This window comes from Rhipicephalus sanguineus, chromosome 10 (genome assembly GCF_013339695.2).
Source record: "Rhipicephalus sanguineus isolate Rsan-2018 chromosome 10, BIME_Rsan_1.4, whole genome shotgun sequence".
NCBI lineage: Eukaryota > Metazoa > Arthropoda > Arachnida > Ixodida > Ixodidae > Rhipicephalus > Rhipicephalus sanguineus.
In genome coordinates this window covers 142,988,010-143,006,567 of record NC_051185.1, presented here as the reverse complement: position 1 = coordinate 143,006,567, position 18,558 = coordinate 142,988,010, and the positions used below count along the sequence as shown (strand labels likewise).

At 44.5% G+C, this 18,558-nt stretch overlaps 1 long non-coding RNA gene across 1 annotated transcript; it reads right to left on the bottom strand.

The window, feature by feature from the left end:
- Positions 1–220: 220 nt before the first annotated feature.
- LOC125760117 (uncharacterized) lies at positions 221–13,527 on the bottom strand. Its single transcript, XR_007417782.1, has 3 exons — positions 13,287–13,527; positions 2,008–2,405; positions 221–1,932 (listed from the first exon to the last, which is right to left on the bottom strand). It is a non-coding gene; the product is annotated as an uncharacterized LOC125760117 (long non-coding RNA).
- Positions 13,528–18,558: the final 5,031 nt, after the last annotated feature.

The window sequence follows — 18,558 nt, the reverse complement described above, 5'->3', positions numbered from 1 at the left end:
GTGATGGCTGGTTTCCACTCAAACTGTAAATACTTTTTCTCGGCTAGTGTAAATACCATGCATATTAATAGTTAAAGGTTTGTCGTTACTACCTAAAACATTACGTTTGGCAGAGCAGCGATGTCAGAACCCCTGACGAAATTTACCAGGACATTCAAGTTTCTGAGCTTAAACTAGGTACACAAACATGTCTCTGTATGGGAAAGTCAACTATAACCATCTGAAACTCTCGACAAGTGCTTGACAACACGAACATGAGCAAATGCTATTGGACGTAGCATTTATGCAAATTCTCTGCAGGAGGGACAGCGATGGCTGTGGGCAGAGCTGACATTTTTCTTAGATTGTAACAGACTACAGTACGTATATCCAGTTCATAACGTCCCTGCAAAATGACGAGACAATAGCGTGAAACATTTTAGCACAAACTTTTTCCATCAGAAGCAAGGACTGAGGCTCATGACGGAGGCAGTGGCCGGTGAAAGAAGTTGACAACTAAGGGCCCAGCAGCGAGATATTGCTCTTTTGCTCACCGAGACAATTATGTTACTCATTCTCTCAAAATTGTGCAATTACTTGTCTCATAGCATTTCCTTTCCTCTTCCATCAAACTGCAGTTTATATTTCAGTCGTTTCCAAAATCCTGAACTGTTTTACCAGCAGTGAATGTTCCTCAGTGCGAACTGTTTTAGCGTGCGGCCTTAAAGGGACGATAAAGTGAAAGAATGAATCAATTTGGACATAAATTATTCTTCTATCTCAATAAGAACAAGCAAGATGCAGTGGGAAGAAAACTTGCACTTTCAAGTGCAAACTCATCACACAAAGACACCAAACATGTATGCACCCAGCAGAATGAAATTAAAAATGCACTCACTCATGTTACAATAAAAGACGTGTTCACGTAGAAAGCACAATCATGCAACTGTTCTACTCAGCTTGTTCTGAGTTCACTCTATCCAGCACCAGCTACATACGCAGCCAAGCTTTTCCCCACATTATCTTAAAGTAAATTTCGTTGTTTCAATTTTCTGACAAATACAACTGAGAAAACCTTGCTTTAAACTATAGAACCACTTTGTTCCTTTGATTACATCCAACCACTTTCAAATTTCACTTCCAAATAAAAAGTGACTGCATGACCTATTCCAAAGCTCTTATGTACTGAACATGTAAAAAATTGTGCTACATTCAAGCTTTAAAAGTCCATTGATGTTCCCAATTCAGTAGCTTTTGTCAGTTGACCTAGCAAACTCTTGCATTTTTATTGGCAGAAATGTGCTTTGACAACATTTAGCTTTAAATATCAAGGAGGTAATTTTCTTTCGCCATGGTTTAGCTTTAATGACAGTGAGCAGTTTGCAAAAGGTTTAGAAAAATATTCAGGCATAGAAAATCAATTTCATGCAACCTGTGCATTATGTCAGATGTTGCGCTGAAATGACTGTTCGTGGCAGTTGTTTCAGCACATTTTATGTTATCAAGCATGGGGCCTCTTTCAAAAGGTACTCACATTAAGTAATTTTTCCTTCCTGCTTAACCAGCACCATTTGACACAACCTCACGCTAGCGATGTACGAACATATCGATACTGACAGTTACTGGGCATAAAGGTTCTCTCTACAAAAGGTCTCTCATGATCATATCGTGGTTTTTCATAATCAGACAAGGTCTCTCATAATCATATCGTGGTTTTGGGATGTTAAATGCCAACAATTATTTTTATTATTATATTTTTTTAGATCCGTTGAGAAAGTTCATAGAATATTCTTTTAGCAGTTAGCGTGAAGTTGGGATGTTTCAGTACGACACTTGAGATGAAATATGACACCAATAACCATGGTGCAAGAAAAGCAGAAGGTTGCTCAACACAACCACAACAGAGCTTTTGCATCATATGTGACAGCTTGTAACAGTCGCACCTGCTTTAAGCTATCAATTTACAAAAACACAGCTGGCTCTCAAGACAAAAGCATATGTTCACAATAAAATTGCACTGTACTTCACAATACAATTAACAAAAAAAAAAGCCAGCACTCAAGGTATGCACCACACTGCAAAAATTCCGACTAGGATCACGACAGTGCTTGTTGGTGGGATTCTGATGACAGTGTGCCTTCTGCATGGAGATGGCCCAGCATGTGTCGCCCTTGAGAAAGACTTCTCTCTGCCATGAAGTCTTGCGTGTGCTATGTCACGTGCCTGGTGTAACAGAACAAGCCGCACCAGTACACCTCTTCCTCCCACAAGCTATGTGTTGAAGAGTGCTGTTTGATCTCAAACTTAGCAAAACAAAGTTGCATTAGCATGGCCGGATCTTGTCTGTCTCGAATCTGTCATCAGTGCGACTTATCGTCCAACCCAGAAGAAACAATCGTTGCCAGGCCCAGTTCCAGCTACTGTGCCTGCGAGTCAAGAAGAAGAAACAGTATTACTACGAGGGAACCAAAGTTCAGCAATCAATGCACTCATTACAAATCCCCACTTTAGGCACCACTATAGCCGGATACAACTTTAGAAGCCCGCCGCATCTTCTCCTCAAAGGCGGATACACACAAGCCTGCACCAATGAGTGAACTGCAGACTGACGTCGTGAGCCGGACAACTCGAGAACCTTGCCGAGTGCATGAGCGGGGCTATTTCTTTATGTGGAGGTGATTGGCTGCCACGCCTCAGTCATCTGGGCGGGGCCTCTCAAGTTGTACCCGACCATACTATTCGTAAGCCACGTATGCAAAATGATGTACAAGTCAGCTGCTTGCACACAGATAAGATTTACCAGTTGTAAAAAAAGCTTCAAGCAAAACTATCAAGAGGTCCCATCACGATAACGAGCGAAAGTGTTGCGCACGTCCCGCTTCTCTGTCACCTAAGAGCAGTGCTGCCGCTACCACAAAGCTTGGCAAATTCATGCACATGTAAAATACTTTGTGCAACAGGCAAAAGCCACCATAGCTAGTAACGCTGATGCATGTGTTGCAGCAAAGAAAGCGGCACTACGTATAATGAGCGACAGCTGAAAAAACACAGCTACAAGTCTCCCTCAATAGCAACATGTATGCACAGGCCTGCATTACCTGCTTGCCTAAGAGGTAAGAGAAAATAATACAGTCCATCTACGAATAGGTTAGGTGGAATACTTCAGGCCATAGGAGAAGATCCAGGTTGGCTTAAAGAGCTGTATTAAATATACCCCACTGGAGTTTATGTACTTATGGTGTTACCAGGAGTCATCAGCGAGTAGATGGTGTCTAGCAGTAATAACATAATTCTCCTTTTCACTCTCTTCAAATGTGCCCTCACCTCTGCTTTCCTCAATGCTTGTTCACCCCTAAAAGCTTTGCCCAACCAAGAGGGCTTTTTACTATGCGTCAATTATGAGTGAAAGCTATTTCAAAGAATCATTCCCAAATCAATCTGTTCGTTCAGCTCTGTCTACTACGTGTCGACAGTGGCAGATATCCAGCCAAATGAGATGGAGGGTCACAAGGAGATATTCAGGGAAAGCCACTTAGGTCGGCCCTACTCATACATGCTGATCCTGATTGTGAGCGCTTGTGTCGTGTTGTTCTCTCTTCGCCTCCGTCGTCAGTGCACGCTCTCTGGTAACAATGAACATAGGCGTGCGCAGGGTTCCTCATTAGGGGGGGGGCGAAGGTTCATCGCAGCGCCCCCCCCCCCCCCCACCCTACTAAGTCCATGTATGGGGCAGATTTTGCCCCCCCCCCCCTCTTAGGTGACTTGAAGGGTCAATGTACGGAGCAGATTTTGCGCCCCCCCTCCTGGATGATTAGGGGGGGCGGCCGCCCCCCCCTGCCCCCACTGTGCGCACTCCTATGACAATGAATACATACCAACTTGCCCAGTTTTCTGCCTTGTCACGCTGATCCTGCTTAGTCCCCATCCATTATTTTGCTCACTGACTCTTATAGCAAATGCTCAGACTTTGGACCCAATTTCTCTATTAACATGATTGGGATTGCATGAAGACCTGGTGATGTGCTACTAGTGACCTAGTATTTGCTGGTCATTTCTTCTATCAGGCGTGTGACGGAAGCGTCTCAGGAACACAGGGGCCGTATTCTGAAACTATCGCAAAAGGCGACAGTGTTGCCTTGCGTGACGTGACGCATAGCCTGGTGTGTTCAATAGTTGAATCACCTACTTGCTTGCGACATCATTGTTACATTGGCCATTGGTGGTTGGACTACGACCTACTGTACTCCTGACCTGAGATAGCGGGGGTCCTATGGGAGCGTGCGTCCCCGCTATCGTTCAACCGCTTGCCATTGGTGGCGCTTCCTATAACCTGTTTGTCTGCTACTCTGTGACGAACTGCCGGCATTATGTGGCTGTTTCTGCAAACTTAGATGGAGGGCCAAGTAAGCTATTCAGTGCGGTTAAGTATTTACTGCACACTGGCTGACTAACGTGAGAAGCCATAGACTTGCATAGTGTAGGACGGCTGTGTCCTTTTAAATGCAAAAAAATTATAAATCACTTTTCGTATTTTTATTTCCGAAGTATTTTACACTTATGCACAATAATTACATGATATGAGCACTCTGTGCTGGCAAAACTTCACCACGATCGTTAAAGCAGACATCAGTGAACAGGTGCTGACTAGTGCCACAACGCTCATAGGTTACGTCCCTAGAGGCAGGAGGTGTGAACTAGAACGTGGGCGCTGGAGAGGGGACATCTGGGCAGGTCAGGAGTACAGTAGGTCGTGGTTCGGACGTCTCAAAACAAGAGGATGAGCGCACTGTACAAGTGCAGAGCAACCCGAGTGTGGCACTTTTGAGCTTATGCTGGCTTCTACGCAGTGACCAGGTTTGGCTCTGGCTACTTGAGATATAAGAACTGTTGAAAGTGCTTAAAACGTTTCTTGTGTGATTGTTGAAAGCACCATATATTATTTAAGGAGTGCAACCATGTGTGAAGTGTATTTTTGCTGAGAGTTTAACACTGCATACTCAAAGAGTTCAGCTGTGGTGTGCTGCTGCACCGACATCGTCTCAACATCTCAGCATCTTACCAGCGCACAATAAACCATGCGAGCAACACATGGTTCAAGCTGCTGGCACATTCAAACCACAAAAAAACAGGCGCTCGAAAAACAACAATTACTGAAAACACGCCACGGTAATGCTCACTGAAAGCTTTAGCGTAAAAAATGCTGCGCACACCCCCCAAGGCTACCGTGTATGGGGCACACCCACCAAAGCTACCATGTATGTCGCTGAAATGCTCGACTTTACCACCAAACGACGATGATAAGGTGTGTTCATTTATTCCAGACATGTCAAGAGCATCATAGAGCACCGTGATGTTGACGGAAATACCAGATGGTGCCCTTCTTTTTCCGGTTTTGCTAAATAGTCAATCAGCACATACCATAGGCGACAAGTTGGTGAATGTCGCCTTACGCGATCGTTTCAGAACACAGCCCGAGAAATGCCATTACTTATGGTCGGCTATAGCTGAAGAGGTAGAGAGAGGCCTAGCCTAAATGACCTAAGCGCGACAGTGTATCGCATTGATGACTAAAGAAATAGTCCTGCTCGTGCACTCGGCAATGTTCTCCTACAGTACAGCTCATGACGTCAGTCTGGAGCATGTGCCTATTGTTGCAGGCTTGTGTCCATCTGCCTTTGAGGAGGAAATGCCACAGAGTTGAAATGTTGCATCTGACTACAGACATGGTAAAGAAATCTCTCTGTTGGCCTTTAAGTGCCTCATTAGATGCTGGCCTTGAAAACGCAGCATGCAGTACAAAAGCTCATGTAACCTCTCATGCTCCGATGAGGATGATGTGGTAAAATAGCGACACCAGATGGCTTTCCCCTTTGAGTCATCTTTGGTGAATGCATTAAAGTGAGCTTTTCCACTCATGTTACTTTAATGTATTCGACATCCCTTTTTGTTTCGGCGACATAACATGCAAAGCAAGTTTTTTTCTCTCTCAAGACATCCCCGCAGTTTTGCTATTGAAAAGGACATATAGGCAAGTTTCCCGTTCGCAAAGGAAAGGTAGACCATCATGCCGCTGTTTCAACTGTATCTTTCTACCCCCATCCATCACACCGGACTGCAATTTCCATCAGTTTGCAACACCTGGTTTCCTTGAAGGTTGTGTCCAGCGTTAAGTCCAGACGTAGCGATAAGAAGTTGTTAAAGTTAACGCCAGTGTGTTGTTCGCGATGCACATCTGACTTGCCAGAGACAGTGGTCGGCCCATGTCACTGAGGGGGCCAGTAATACCCATTGCTGCTTCGCAGTGTACCTTTGGCACTCTATTTTGCACGTGTCATTATTGCCAGAGGCAGGATGGGAAACTTCAGAAACCATAGCTGAAGTGCATGCCCAAGCATCCTCCCTTCTGAAGTATATTTCTAATGACTTGGGCCTTTCTTCTGCTGCTCCTTTAGATCTGTTTTCTTTGGTTTCTCACGCTGCCTTTGCTGACAGTAAGCGCTTGTCCTGTTTTCATCTTGTCTTGGGCTCGTGTTGCGCGCTATGGACACCAGACTCTGGAGTTTCGCAAGACGCGTAGCGCCACCTGTTGGAGCAGTATTGGGTAGTGCAAAGTCCGACTCCCTTGCAAAGTTTGCAGTAGAACCAGATGCAACCAGCGAGTGTGAAACAACGATTGAGCTTAATATTGCATGTGTTTGCGCATATAACACTCAGAAAGAGAGCCATGAATTTCTCTCCGCTCGTCGAATGCACCACCAAACCGCCATGAAGTGCTTGCTGGATCACTCAGCTGAACGACAGCGAAAACAAAAGCAGATGCGAAAGCTCCACGCGCTACGAAGAAACGCCGCAATCAACGCTACTGTTGCGTTGTGAATTACCACGAACGCAAAGGACTGAACAACAATGTTCAGTTTTGTCGATTTCCATAGCCGTCATACGAAATTACTCACGTTCTCCACAGCCGGTCGCATGAGAAAGTGTGATAGTGTGGCTCTGCTTGTTTTATGTAGCTCTGACGAAGAACCGTGGTAACTTTGACTATGAAGCTCGGCAGAGCCTTTGACCACGGTGCGCGCCATGTAACACGGAGTGAGCAGCTAGACCAAGGCGTTGAACTGAGATAGTTGGTATATATTCACAAAGGATAAAAACCAGCGGAAAACACAGGACACAGCGAAAAGAAGTCGACGGGACAAGCTGGCACTTACAACTGAACAGAAAACCGTGCTTGAAAGGCTTATTTAAACCCACCGGCAACCACTTTGTGCATGTGTGAGCAACCATGCTTCGCCTAAACCATACTTCGTTTTAGGCGAAGCATGGCCTTTCAAGTGCGGTTTCATGTTCAGTTGTAAGTGCCAGCTTGTCCCGTCGACTTCTTTTCGCTGTGTCCTGTGTTTTCCGCTGGTTTTTATCCTTTGTGAGCAGCTAGAGGCAGACTGAAGGCACGTGAAAAACACGCACGCCACAACCTCCCATAATCCGAGTTGGTCATCACCACACACCATCGTGCCCGCACGTTTTGAAGGCTCAGAGTTCCCGCTTTAACTAGAAAATAATAACACGTGCCTCATACAAGTAAATCGCAAAATGTTTTGTGACCACCTTCAGGTTTGTTTTGCCCATGGCCTCCGTGATTACCGGAGCTAATCTCAGAAGCCACGGTTTTGCCTTTGGTTGTACTCGCGAAAGTGGACACGCACGTATCCCTATTTGCGGAATATACAAATGGAAGACAGCCATCAAGAGAAAATTCAAGGATGCGTAATAAAACAGTCCAACGCACAGGAAGCAAGAGATGAAGGGAGAATGCAACTGAAAAGGCAAACATTGCTGGGACCATTCGTCCCTGACAAAGCAAGCTTTGTACAATTGATCGTAAGATAAGTAAATTCATCGTGTACGTATTTAATCACTCTGACGTTATGTATATGCCCAAATTTAACGCATTTCAGCGCGAGGGAACGGACGTCGGAGGGCTTGCCTTGAACTCAATGTCGTGTGATGCTCGCTTGTGCTTGCGAGTTGCAGCACACCGAAATAACAAACTTCTTTTGCATTGTACCCGCAGTTCACTTTGATAAGCGTCCTACTTTTTTGAAGTTGGATTGGCGGAAGAAGCAGTCCCGGTCTTTGATTTGCAGGATACCGTGCCTCAACACCAACAAAAAAGAAAGGTTCTATTGTGGCATATACACATATGCTTGTGGACAGCTCCCTTTGCACTACCCAGTTAGCACTGGGGCTGCGATGAGGGTGCTGGTGGCGGCGTTTTTCGCAGCGCCACCTGGGCAGAGTCTGACGTCTATGGTTCCTGTAGTACGATGAACTACCAGTACGCCCAAACGTTCTTTCTCCCTTCTGAAATGTTGAAGGTTGCCCTGTGTTTTTTATAATCTTATTTTGTTGTTTTATGGCGCACAAGCGTTTCTGATCTGCACAAGCTCGGCATTGTCTCATTAAACTAACAGTTGTCAGTACCGCTTCGTGTCGTCTCCTTTTGTGTGTGTACCATATGCTTTCGCGATTACCTTTGCTAATCATGAATCACCAACTGGCCTACACCCAAAGCCTTCTGAGGAAAACTCTCGCAGCTTCTCATATGCATTTGCCTAAGACTACTCGAAGGCGAAACCCATGTGGCGTGGCTATTTTTATCGTGCATGTTATATCAATGGCCAACGTTCAGTAATTAACTCCCCACGAAACACGAAACTTTTATAAAACGTTTTATAGAGGTTTATAGAGGTTTTAAACATTTTAAGGACGTTTTATAGAGGTTCTGTGTTTCGTGGGTCACTGCTCGCTCAATATGCTAGATCATGTATATATATATGCGAAAGTCACGTTTTCACTCCCTTTTTACATGTCTTTTGCTCCCCTAGATGTCAGTAAGCCGAGTCCCCCGAATGCCGCTTTTTAAGTATGTAGCACTTTAGGGGCCCAGCTTGTCATCCATCCACTGTCTCAAGTGGCATGGTCACACAGTGGTCAATACAGGCTTAAAACAAGGCTAAATATACTCAAAACTGGTGGAAAATAAACTAACAAGGTCTAAAATAACAAAAACTACAAAAATAACCAATTAGTCGCACTAATTTACCTCAAATCGCGAAAAACGCTTCTGAAAGACCCGGCTGATACCTGCGCCGGGCAAGAGAGGGCGCCACCTCCCCGGCGAGCGCGCGATTTCCGAGACTGGCAAGAGCGCGATTTCCAAGGGAATCACTGTGTTGCCCATGCTACGCACTTCCTCAGGTCTCACGGTAGTGGAGCTGCATTAAGCGCAGGATTTAGAACTACATCGGGTCCTATAAAAGGACGACATTAGCGCTACATTAACCGCAGAATTAGCTCTAGACTAGAGCAGAATTAGTGCGGCATGTAGCTGGATCTTTTCTCTCCTAGCAGTCTGCGCCGAACCGCAGAAGCTTTCCATGATTTCTGCTGCGCCAGGGGATGGTCTTTTTTATCGTTTCGGTTTTCGCTAAGACGAAGTGAGGCACGCGATCCCGCAGTGTTTATTAAAGACGATAGTCTTTCTTGGAGAACTTGAACGCAGAAATTTTGGTCTGTCTTTCTGTTTGTCGGCACGTCACTCGATTCAGCCACCCGGCCAAAGTTGAACCACTTGCCTAATGGCCAGCCATCTTGATCAGCTAACTAGATTCATACTTGTGTACATTGTTGATCAAAAAGCAAACATTACGCATATCTGAGGCGCAACATCCCTAGGTAAGTATTAGGTGGTGTGTTCCTTTAATTGAAAATACATAGATACGTAATTCTAGAGACCCTAGTTTCTTAAGCTGCGCTGAAACTTGCCTTCCTCCGTGCCCTCTGCACGAGCTCATTGTTGTGTTTCGGTTTCGGTTCAGTATTGCACTGTACGAATGCCATGGGGCGCCGCTCTGGCATTCCTGTTTTACCCCGGCGACGTGTAAATAAAAGTGTGTGTGGAGAGTACTCGTTGAGTGCGGACGTTTTTTCTGCTTCGGCGCTTCGCGCCAAACTGCGTGTTCGGGCTGGCTGGCGTCCCCGCCGGTCGCGTTGGTCACCGCCGGTCTTCGCCTGCTGCTGCGCCTGGACTACCAGCCCGCAACACAGCACTCATGTTTCCCGACGTATTGCCAGATGCAGTGTTGTAGGCGTTACTGGAAAAAAGTAACTAAATACGTTACTCGTTACACTATAAAAAAAGGAACGCGTTACCGCCCTACGTTACCTACAAAAAATGTAACGCGTTACCGTTACCGAAAAAAAGTAACGGACGTTACCTCTGCCGTTACTCCACAATCATAAATTTTATTCGATGTGTCTTTGCTGCAGGAACCCAAAATAACAATAATTTAAATCTGAAATTTATGTTTCACATAAAACTTCTAACGCAAACAACGAATACACCCAAAATGCTGGTTTAACGAGTATTACTTTCACAAATGTACGGGCCGTTAGCAATGGTATAGTGGCCTAAAGTTGCGTGTATATATAGAGTTACGTGTGATGGCTTCTGACTCTGACACATGGTGAAGCCATTTTTCTCAATGTGACATTATACAGAATATGAGATTCAATCATCAACGCTATTCGCAAAGAAAGCATCAATGAAATCTCAAGAAATTTGCAATAATTCTGATGGTGTGCTTCTGCTAGCAAAATAGATGCGCGAATTTTGTAGTAGTAAAGAAATGCTTAAATGGGCTAGTCCCGTAAAAAATATGTGTGCATAAACATTTTTTGTTCACTTTAACCTGTATAATTACCGCAAAAATTGCGAGCGTTTATGTGAGGGTGTTCAAGATCAGCCTCACTCGCTCAGGAGTTCAATAACCAGAAACTTCGCTGCATTTGCAGATAGAAAAAGCAAAATTTATTTTTAAAACATAGTTGATAAGCCTTATCAACTTTGTAGCTACTATAAAATGTCGCATATTTAGACATTTTTCAAAAACAGTTTCCTTAGCTCTACAAGTTTCAAACAATGTTACTTTACTCTTTGTTGCGCATACATTTGATACATAAAATATCTTCTTTGTAACGATAATATTTGTGTTTTACAATGTCGTGAACTTTGGAGAACGACAGGTAATGAAATTGGTCCCTCCGTATTGAATGCGTTTGATATTTTTTCCCTCGTAAATTATGCAGTTAATAGGAAATTAAGTTCCTTTTCGGGCTACTGGCATGGGACATGCATAAAATATAAAATACTCAATCAAATCTAAAATATCTATTTTCGGATCCGTGTCGATCTCTCGTGGAATAACCGTTTGGAATAACCACGATTAGTACACTAACTGCGGTAATGTTTGCCGCGTAGCTACCTGCAACCGTGGTTAGCCGTAACCGTAGTTAGCTTAATCGCGGTTTAAGGCTGTTCGTGAGAAAGCGGTATTAAGGCTAGTGAGTAAAAAAAAGATTTTTTTTTGCGTTACAAGAAAAAATTCTACGTTTCGCGTCCCGCTCGCATTCTTTCTCAGGGTTTTTCTTCCAGCTGGGGGTCACGCCTATTCTCCACAATAAGGCCGACTCTCGATCGGCAGCGCACCTGTAGATCGGTTGACATTACCGGCTGTCGCCTGGATGGGCCAGAATTCCACAGAAAGCCGCTTAAGCCGACAACGCGGGAGTTGTCGAATTCGATGCGGTGGTCGTTTACCATGCTATGCTCAGCGAGTGTACTCCTTTGTCATGCAAACTTGCGGACATCGTTTTTATGTTGTCGCAGCCTCTCGGGGGAGTTCTTCCTTTCCCCCACGTAAAACATTTCACGATCAGCACGTGGTATGGAGTAAACCAGCCCTTGCTCTTTCTCTTCGGACGGCCTGTCGTTTGGGCACGAAAAGGCGCAGGTGCCAGCAATCCATCTGCTACATCCACTTCCACGAGAAGCATGTCCGTACAGTTTCTCATGGCGAATTATGCGGCTTTCATCAAGCTTTGTATGGCGATGGCCCAAACCTCCACACAAGGAGTCGGCGCGTCTTAAGAAATTGGTCTCCAAAACTTCCACAAAAAAAAAAAGCGATTCCGCCCGCGCTTTCTCGGTCAATGCCTGGCAGGCCGACAGCAGTCCGACGCTGCGACAAAAGAATTTGTCGGGGCGAGCTCTGAGAAAACGGCACCCCCAGGATGAAACAGTAACGAGTAACGTGACACCACACGTTACCGGAAAATGTTAACGTAAGTACGTTACCCGTTACAGTTTCTAAATTGTAACGAGTACGTTACTAAGTTACCGAAAAAAGTAACGCGTTACCGGTAACGCCGTTACTTGTAACGCGTTACCGCCAACACTGGCCAGATGGCGTCCATATCTCACGCAGCGCCTCTTCTATCGTCTTTAGACGACATTTGCAGCGAAGCACGCAGATACGCGGCCAATTTTTTTCTTAAATTCTTTTTAGTTACGCGAACGCCGCAAAGACGAAGTGAAAGCGCAGCTCGCACGCCTCTACACACGAAGCGCGCGGGTGATCATTCGGTCGAGTCACGCGAACGCCGCCTTTTTGCTTTTTTTTTTTTTGTAGTACGCGCCAGATTTTTGCCACGTGATCCTTCCCATAAGGAGTTTTTTTTTTTTTTAAGGCTTTCGCCTTGCGTTAGCCCGTTGCGCCACCAAACAGAAACGGCAGGGGTTACAGGCTACATATATTGTTTTAAAATATTATTCTAGTATGTAACTTCTTCAGTTTGTTATCGTTACGTGTGGTCGTGTCGCTAGACACTTCCTTCCTGGGAGAAGCCTTTGGCTTCCGCCTTCACGGCTGGGTTCACGTTTTCTAACCGCAACAAGCAGCTTCAGCAGTTCCGCGCACCTGTCGTAGCATCATAACACTGTAACGAGCGCTTTGAAAAGCAGAACGTGTTGACTTTTGTTTTGAGAACCTAAAACCGGTAGACTTCCAAGCCAGAGAACACATTCAACGTGTAACACCGCTGAAAAATCAGCCTATCGCTTGTCACATCAACGGTTAGAGAAGTTTAATGTGGTGAAGAACGGGTGCAAGTAACCGCGACAACATAATCCTGGGAATGCACTATCCTTTTCAAGACCGCGAGCTTCAGAAGAGGGTTCGTAGGGTTTGTGTTGCTCGGGTGCGTACGCTAACAGGTGGTTTGATTTGTACGGTTTGCCTTGCTTGGGTACTCTAATCGAAATATAACGTGCCTACCAAAGAGGTTAGCGTATGACGCATGCGCAGTGGCAACATGCTAACGAAAATTTTTGTGTACCAATTCTTAAACTACCTCTTAACAAAGAGTACCGAGACTAACTAAGCTCTTCCATAGCGATAGCTTACCTGACGCAAGCAGAATATCCCACACTGTAGTGCGAACTGTGTCTTCGCTCTAGTGCGCTTCGTGTAGGCGCTGCAGACGTAAACGTCCACGCCTCGGGGTGAAGCGCATAGTCTTTTGCAATAAATGCACTCTGAGCATGCAGTATTCCATGCTGGATGCGACAGTCAGCAGCACGTCACTTGAACAGCAAAACAAGCACACGCAAACATGCACATAACGCGAACAAGCGAACGGGTATTTTTTTCGCTCCCATGTAGCCACGCACGTCGCTAAGGCGGGTACATCAAAGCCGTAATTGTGACTTTGAATGGCGGCGCTAGCAGCTATACAAAAATATGATGTTTTTTTTTAATGCTTGGATTTCTTCTTGATAAGAAAAGCAGTGCAAAAACAAATAGCGCCGCTTCAAAATTATATTTAGGTTTTTTTTAAAGTAGTTCACAAAAAATATTTATATTTGTTTGTCTATGTTTGTTTACTAACTCTGCACCTGTTAGTCTCTACCAACTCTATATACAAAAAAAGCAATAAGTTAGGTCGGTTTAATTAATGTATTTTAGTTTAGCAATAACCATGGCAATAACTATTGCATTGCAGTAAGTGGCATCGTTTGCGACGTTACGCGATGGCGGCCGCCATGTAAAATCAACAACTCGTCTCGCCAAAGGAGCACGCACAAACTTGCGCGGAGCTCTTGAAGCTCTCCGCTTATCTCACCTCGTAGTGCTCGATGCTTAAGTGCGGCGATTAGCGCCAGTTATCGCAGCCTGTTTACGTCATCTCTTTCCGACGGTTTCCGCGTCAAAAGTAGCTCTTTCGTACGCGAGTGTGATGTTGGGCATTGAGTGCTTCTCTGTCGACTCGGGAGAAACAACTCGCCGCTGCGTGCCAAACCTGGCTTCATTCAATGTCACCGACTTCATAAATTGCGACGAACTTTGCGACGGCAACATGTTCATTTGTGACGGAAGGCCAAAGCGCTCTACCACCGGTCAAGGGCACCGACTTGGGACGTCCTACAACGAAACCATTTGGGCAAGGTTTTGCCTGGCGTTGACACTTTGCCAGTGTTAGTGTTGGACCATGTCACAACACCAGGCAGAACCTTGCCAGTATCTTCTCGTGATATGTTTCACAGGAATCGACGCTTCTCTCATGCATCGTGTGTGCCCATCCCGTTCATATTTTCTCTGCTCGAGCAGTTTCGCTTCAACGCGGGCAACCAAATGACGCCAGCCTTAGCTGTCCTTAGAGGCGATACTTTTACGGCCGCTACATGAAAGGCTGTAAGTGACGTTAAAACTCCCCAAAAACTGCACGGCAAAAGGACGCCGTGCGTTTACCCGCTGTTGTGAACGAGCGCGTGGATAACGCCGCTCTCAGTCGTAACTTGACACTATGACGCCACCGAGTTATGTTTCGCAGTGACGCCGAAAAGTCGAGCATAGGGAAGTGTGTCCGAAAATTTAAATAACAACGCAAATTAACTGCAGGTGTACCTGATGAAGAGTTTTCCTTTATTTATGAGTACCTCACAGGGGGCCTATGTAGGGCATAACGTGAGGGACGTTGCAGTCGTGAAAAAGGAGAGCTTCAGAAGTACTGTTAATTACGGTGAAAACATAATGTGTTGGATGTCAATATACCTACGTTCATACGACTGTCATGAAAAAGAAAAGTATACAATCGCTGCATACTGCCAGTTCTAACATAAGGGGCTGAGACGTGAAGGATGAAACTAGAAAAAAGGTTGAGGACCACGCAGCGTGTCATGAAACGTTAAATGATTGGAATAACATTAAGAGATCGGAGGATGGCAGAATGGGTCAGAGAACAAACAGGGGTTGCAGATATCCGAGTTGACATCATGGGAAAGAAATGAACCTGGGCTGGCCACATAATGCGTAGAACACATAACCGGTGGACAGTAAGAGCAACAAAATAGTTACCAAGAAATGGGGAGCTCGGTCGAGGAAGGCAGAGAGTTAGATGGAGTGACGAAATTAAAAAGTTCGCATGGTTAGAAAGGAATCAGCTCGCACAGCATAGGGTGAACTGGAGATCATTGGGAGAGCCTTCGTCCTGCAGTGGACTAAAACAGGCTGACAATGATGATGATGAATACAAAAACAGGTGGTTGTCTCAACAAATTAACAAATAAAGAAAAACGTTATGCAGCTCTAAATGTTACAGAACAAAAAAAAATGTATTTGTGTGTAGAACAAGGGCAACATAAGCCAGGGTCACTTTGTCATGCTTAAAACAATACTTTTCTTTCCTGAGCATTTTTTTAAAAGATAGCTTGGCACGTAATGTAAAAACGATGAGTACCATTGCTGAATAGACTCACAGTTTTTTAGAAATGCAACAGCACCAACTTGGTCAGCTGCTTGCGCTTTTTTAGATTCTTGTATGCAATTTTATTAGAATATTGCTATGCGTAAACACTTTCGAGTCCCATATTTTTGCGATTGTCTTATAGTTGATGCCATTTGTTTTTTAGGGGCGAAGCACCTTAAGGCCGAGGCTTGTCCATAGGCGTCCATGCGCACGGCACAGCACTGTGTAAAATCGAAACATCAGGTTTAACAATAGACTAGCATCAATCATAATTGTGACAAAACAATATAAGACACCTACAAGCACAAACCCTTTATACTAGTAGGCAACATCAACGTACACATTATGGACTTGAGCATCTAGCTTTGTCGTCGACTCTTTGTCATTTTATGTCACTCAATTTACATTACATGGGGCGATGCTCGGGTAACGTACGGTTACTCACCCATATGATACCCAGAGCTTCGCCCACTCGTCATGATTCACTTGGAGATGCATGGTTTTTGCTTATGTTATTAATTCTAAAATGCATACTGCTATGGTGTGATAACTTATCATTGCTAGACATATGAAAAACTTGTTCAGACTGGAGAATCAAGGCAATCTTCAAGGATGCTTGTGTTCTGTTCTGATCGAGAGCATTGCAAATAGTCAAAAAATGCTACTGTAGCAGCCTTCCTTCTGCTACAGCTTCTTGTCCATGAGATGTGAGATAGGGTATGAGACAAATGATGCCTTCCATGGGAGCAGCTGCTAAGGTGTTCCTTGGCTAAGCGCCAGGACGCAGGGTCGATTCCCGTCCGTAATGACCGCGTTTCGATGAGAGCAAAATGCAGAAACTGTGTACTTTGTTGCACATTAAAGAACCTCTGACGGTTAAAATTAGTCTTAAGTCCCCCGCTATGGCATGCCTTGTAATCGTGTCGTGGTTTTGGCATGTTAAACCTATCCTTATCCCTAAACTTATCCCTTTGACTCGTTGCATGGCATAGAGGCACATGTTTGGCCAGTTGGTCCGACATAAACGTATGAGTGGCCAGGTGCCACTGCAAATTTTGGTATAGGTTAGGAGTAAGATGCTGATTAGAGTCTGGTCTACGATAATTTTTGCAACATCATTTCCAGCCTGTTTTTTGTCCACTCCGGGATAAAGGCTTCTCCCAATGATTCCACTTTACCTTATCTTGTGAGAGTTGATTACATTTTATGCCTGTGAACTTCTTGATTTTGTCACTCCATCTAACCTTCTGCCATCCTCAGCTATGTTTCCCATTTCTTTGTATCCATTCCGTCTCTCTTGACTATTGATTATGTGTCTTTCGCATTGCGTGGCCTACCCAGGTCCGCTTTTTCTTCTTAATGTCAGTTAAAATGTCGACTTCCCCTGTTTGCTCTCCCATCCACTCTGCTCTCTTCCTGTCTCTTAATCTTAGGCCTATCATTTTTCATAGCTTCCACAGTTACAGTTGTTACAGTGCTCAACAGCTGACCCGAAGGTCACGGGTTCGATTCTGGCCTCAGCAGTCACATTTTCGGTGGAGGTGAAGATGCTAGAGGCCTGTGTATTTGATTTTGGTACACATTAAAGAACCTCAGGTGGTTGAAATTTCCGGAGCCCTCTACTACAACATGCCTCATGTTGTGATTTCAGCACGTAAAACCCCGGAAATTATTATTACTAAATCTCGAAAACTTTTCGCAAGCTCTTGTTGCGGCCAGCTCAGTATAGGAAACCACATTTCAAATGGCATTTTACGATTAAAGTGCAATATTGTCATCAACAGCGAATCGCCAAACTGGAGCTTTGTCATTGCACTTTTTACTGTGGCTGAGCCGGAGCTTTTCAGTTAAACTTTGTAGTTAGAAGAAAAATTTATGCTTGTTTGCATAACCTAATAATAATTCTAGAAAAGCAACGCAAAATAGCAATATGTGAGAACTCATCCTGGTAAAACTAAAGAAGGTCCACCACGGTGGTGTAGCGGTTACGGTGCTCGGCTGCTGACCCAAAGGTTGCGGGTTTGATTGTGGCCACAGTGGTCACATTTCGATAGAGGGGAAATGCTAGAGGCCTGTGTACTGTGCGTTATCAGTGCACGTTAAAGAACACCAGATGGTCAAAATTTCCGGAGCCCTCCACTATGGCGTCCCTCATAATCATATCATGGTTTTGGGACTTAAAACCCCAGATATTATCATTAAAACTAAAGAAATTACAATGTCAATGAACTGGAGCTATATGAATCATAACTCTAACTAGCAGATGACCTCAGAAAGTGTAGGCTGGCAGGCTACAAGAAGATGAAGGCAATTACAAAGAGTTGTGCAAGTATCGTGTGCGGTGCTTCATCGTTGTGTGCAAAACTAGCTCAGTAACATTTCTTGCTCGATTTGAAGGACTTGGCACTTTGTGGAACTGTTATGTTACTTGTCCTTTGGAATTACGTTCATGATACTGTTCTTAGTTGATGCAGGGCTTTCTCACGACTGATCGGTGTGGTCATTGTGGTGTGTAATTGTCATATTGATAAACAAGGTGCTTGAAACCTAGAAATGAAAAATCAAAGTGATAAAAGACTTGCTTGTCTGTTCCCTCTAATGTCAAGGCCAGTCACTGAAGAAACGCTATGGAAGCTGAAATGTATGCACAGTGTTCTAAAGCATTTTTAGATTAGTAAATGTGAATGAGCGTTTTGATTGTCCTGCAATACATGTTTGTCTAACAGGAAATGTGCTCTTCAATCAATTCTTTCAGCTGCTTCTTGCTACGTCATGTGTAATTAAATATCTCTAGGCCAGCAGGGAAGATGCAGCACAGTAATAGCATAAGCTGAAGGAATGGCCTTCTTGGTAGCCGTTGTAAACTCGCTTGGTTGCCTGTTGCAAGTACAGTTGTGAAGTACAAACTACACTATAACTCATCGATTTCAT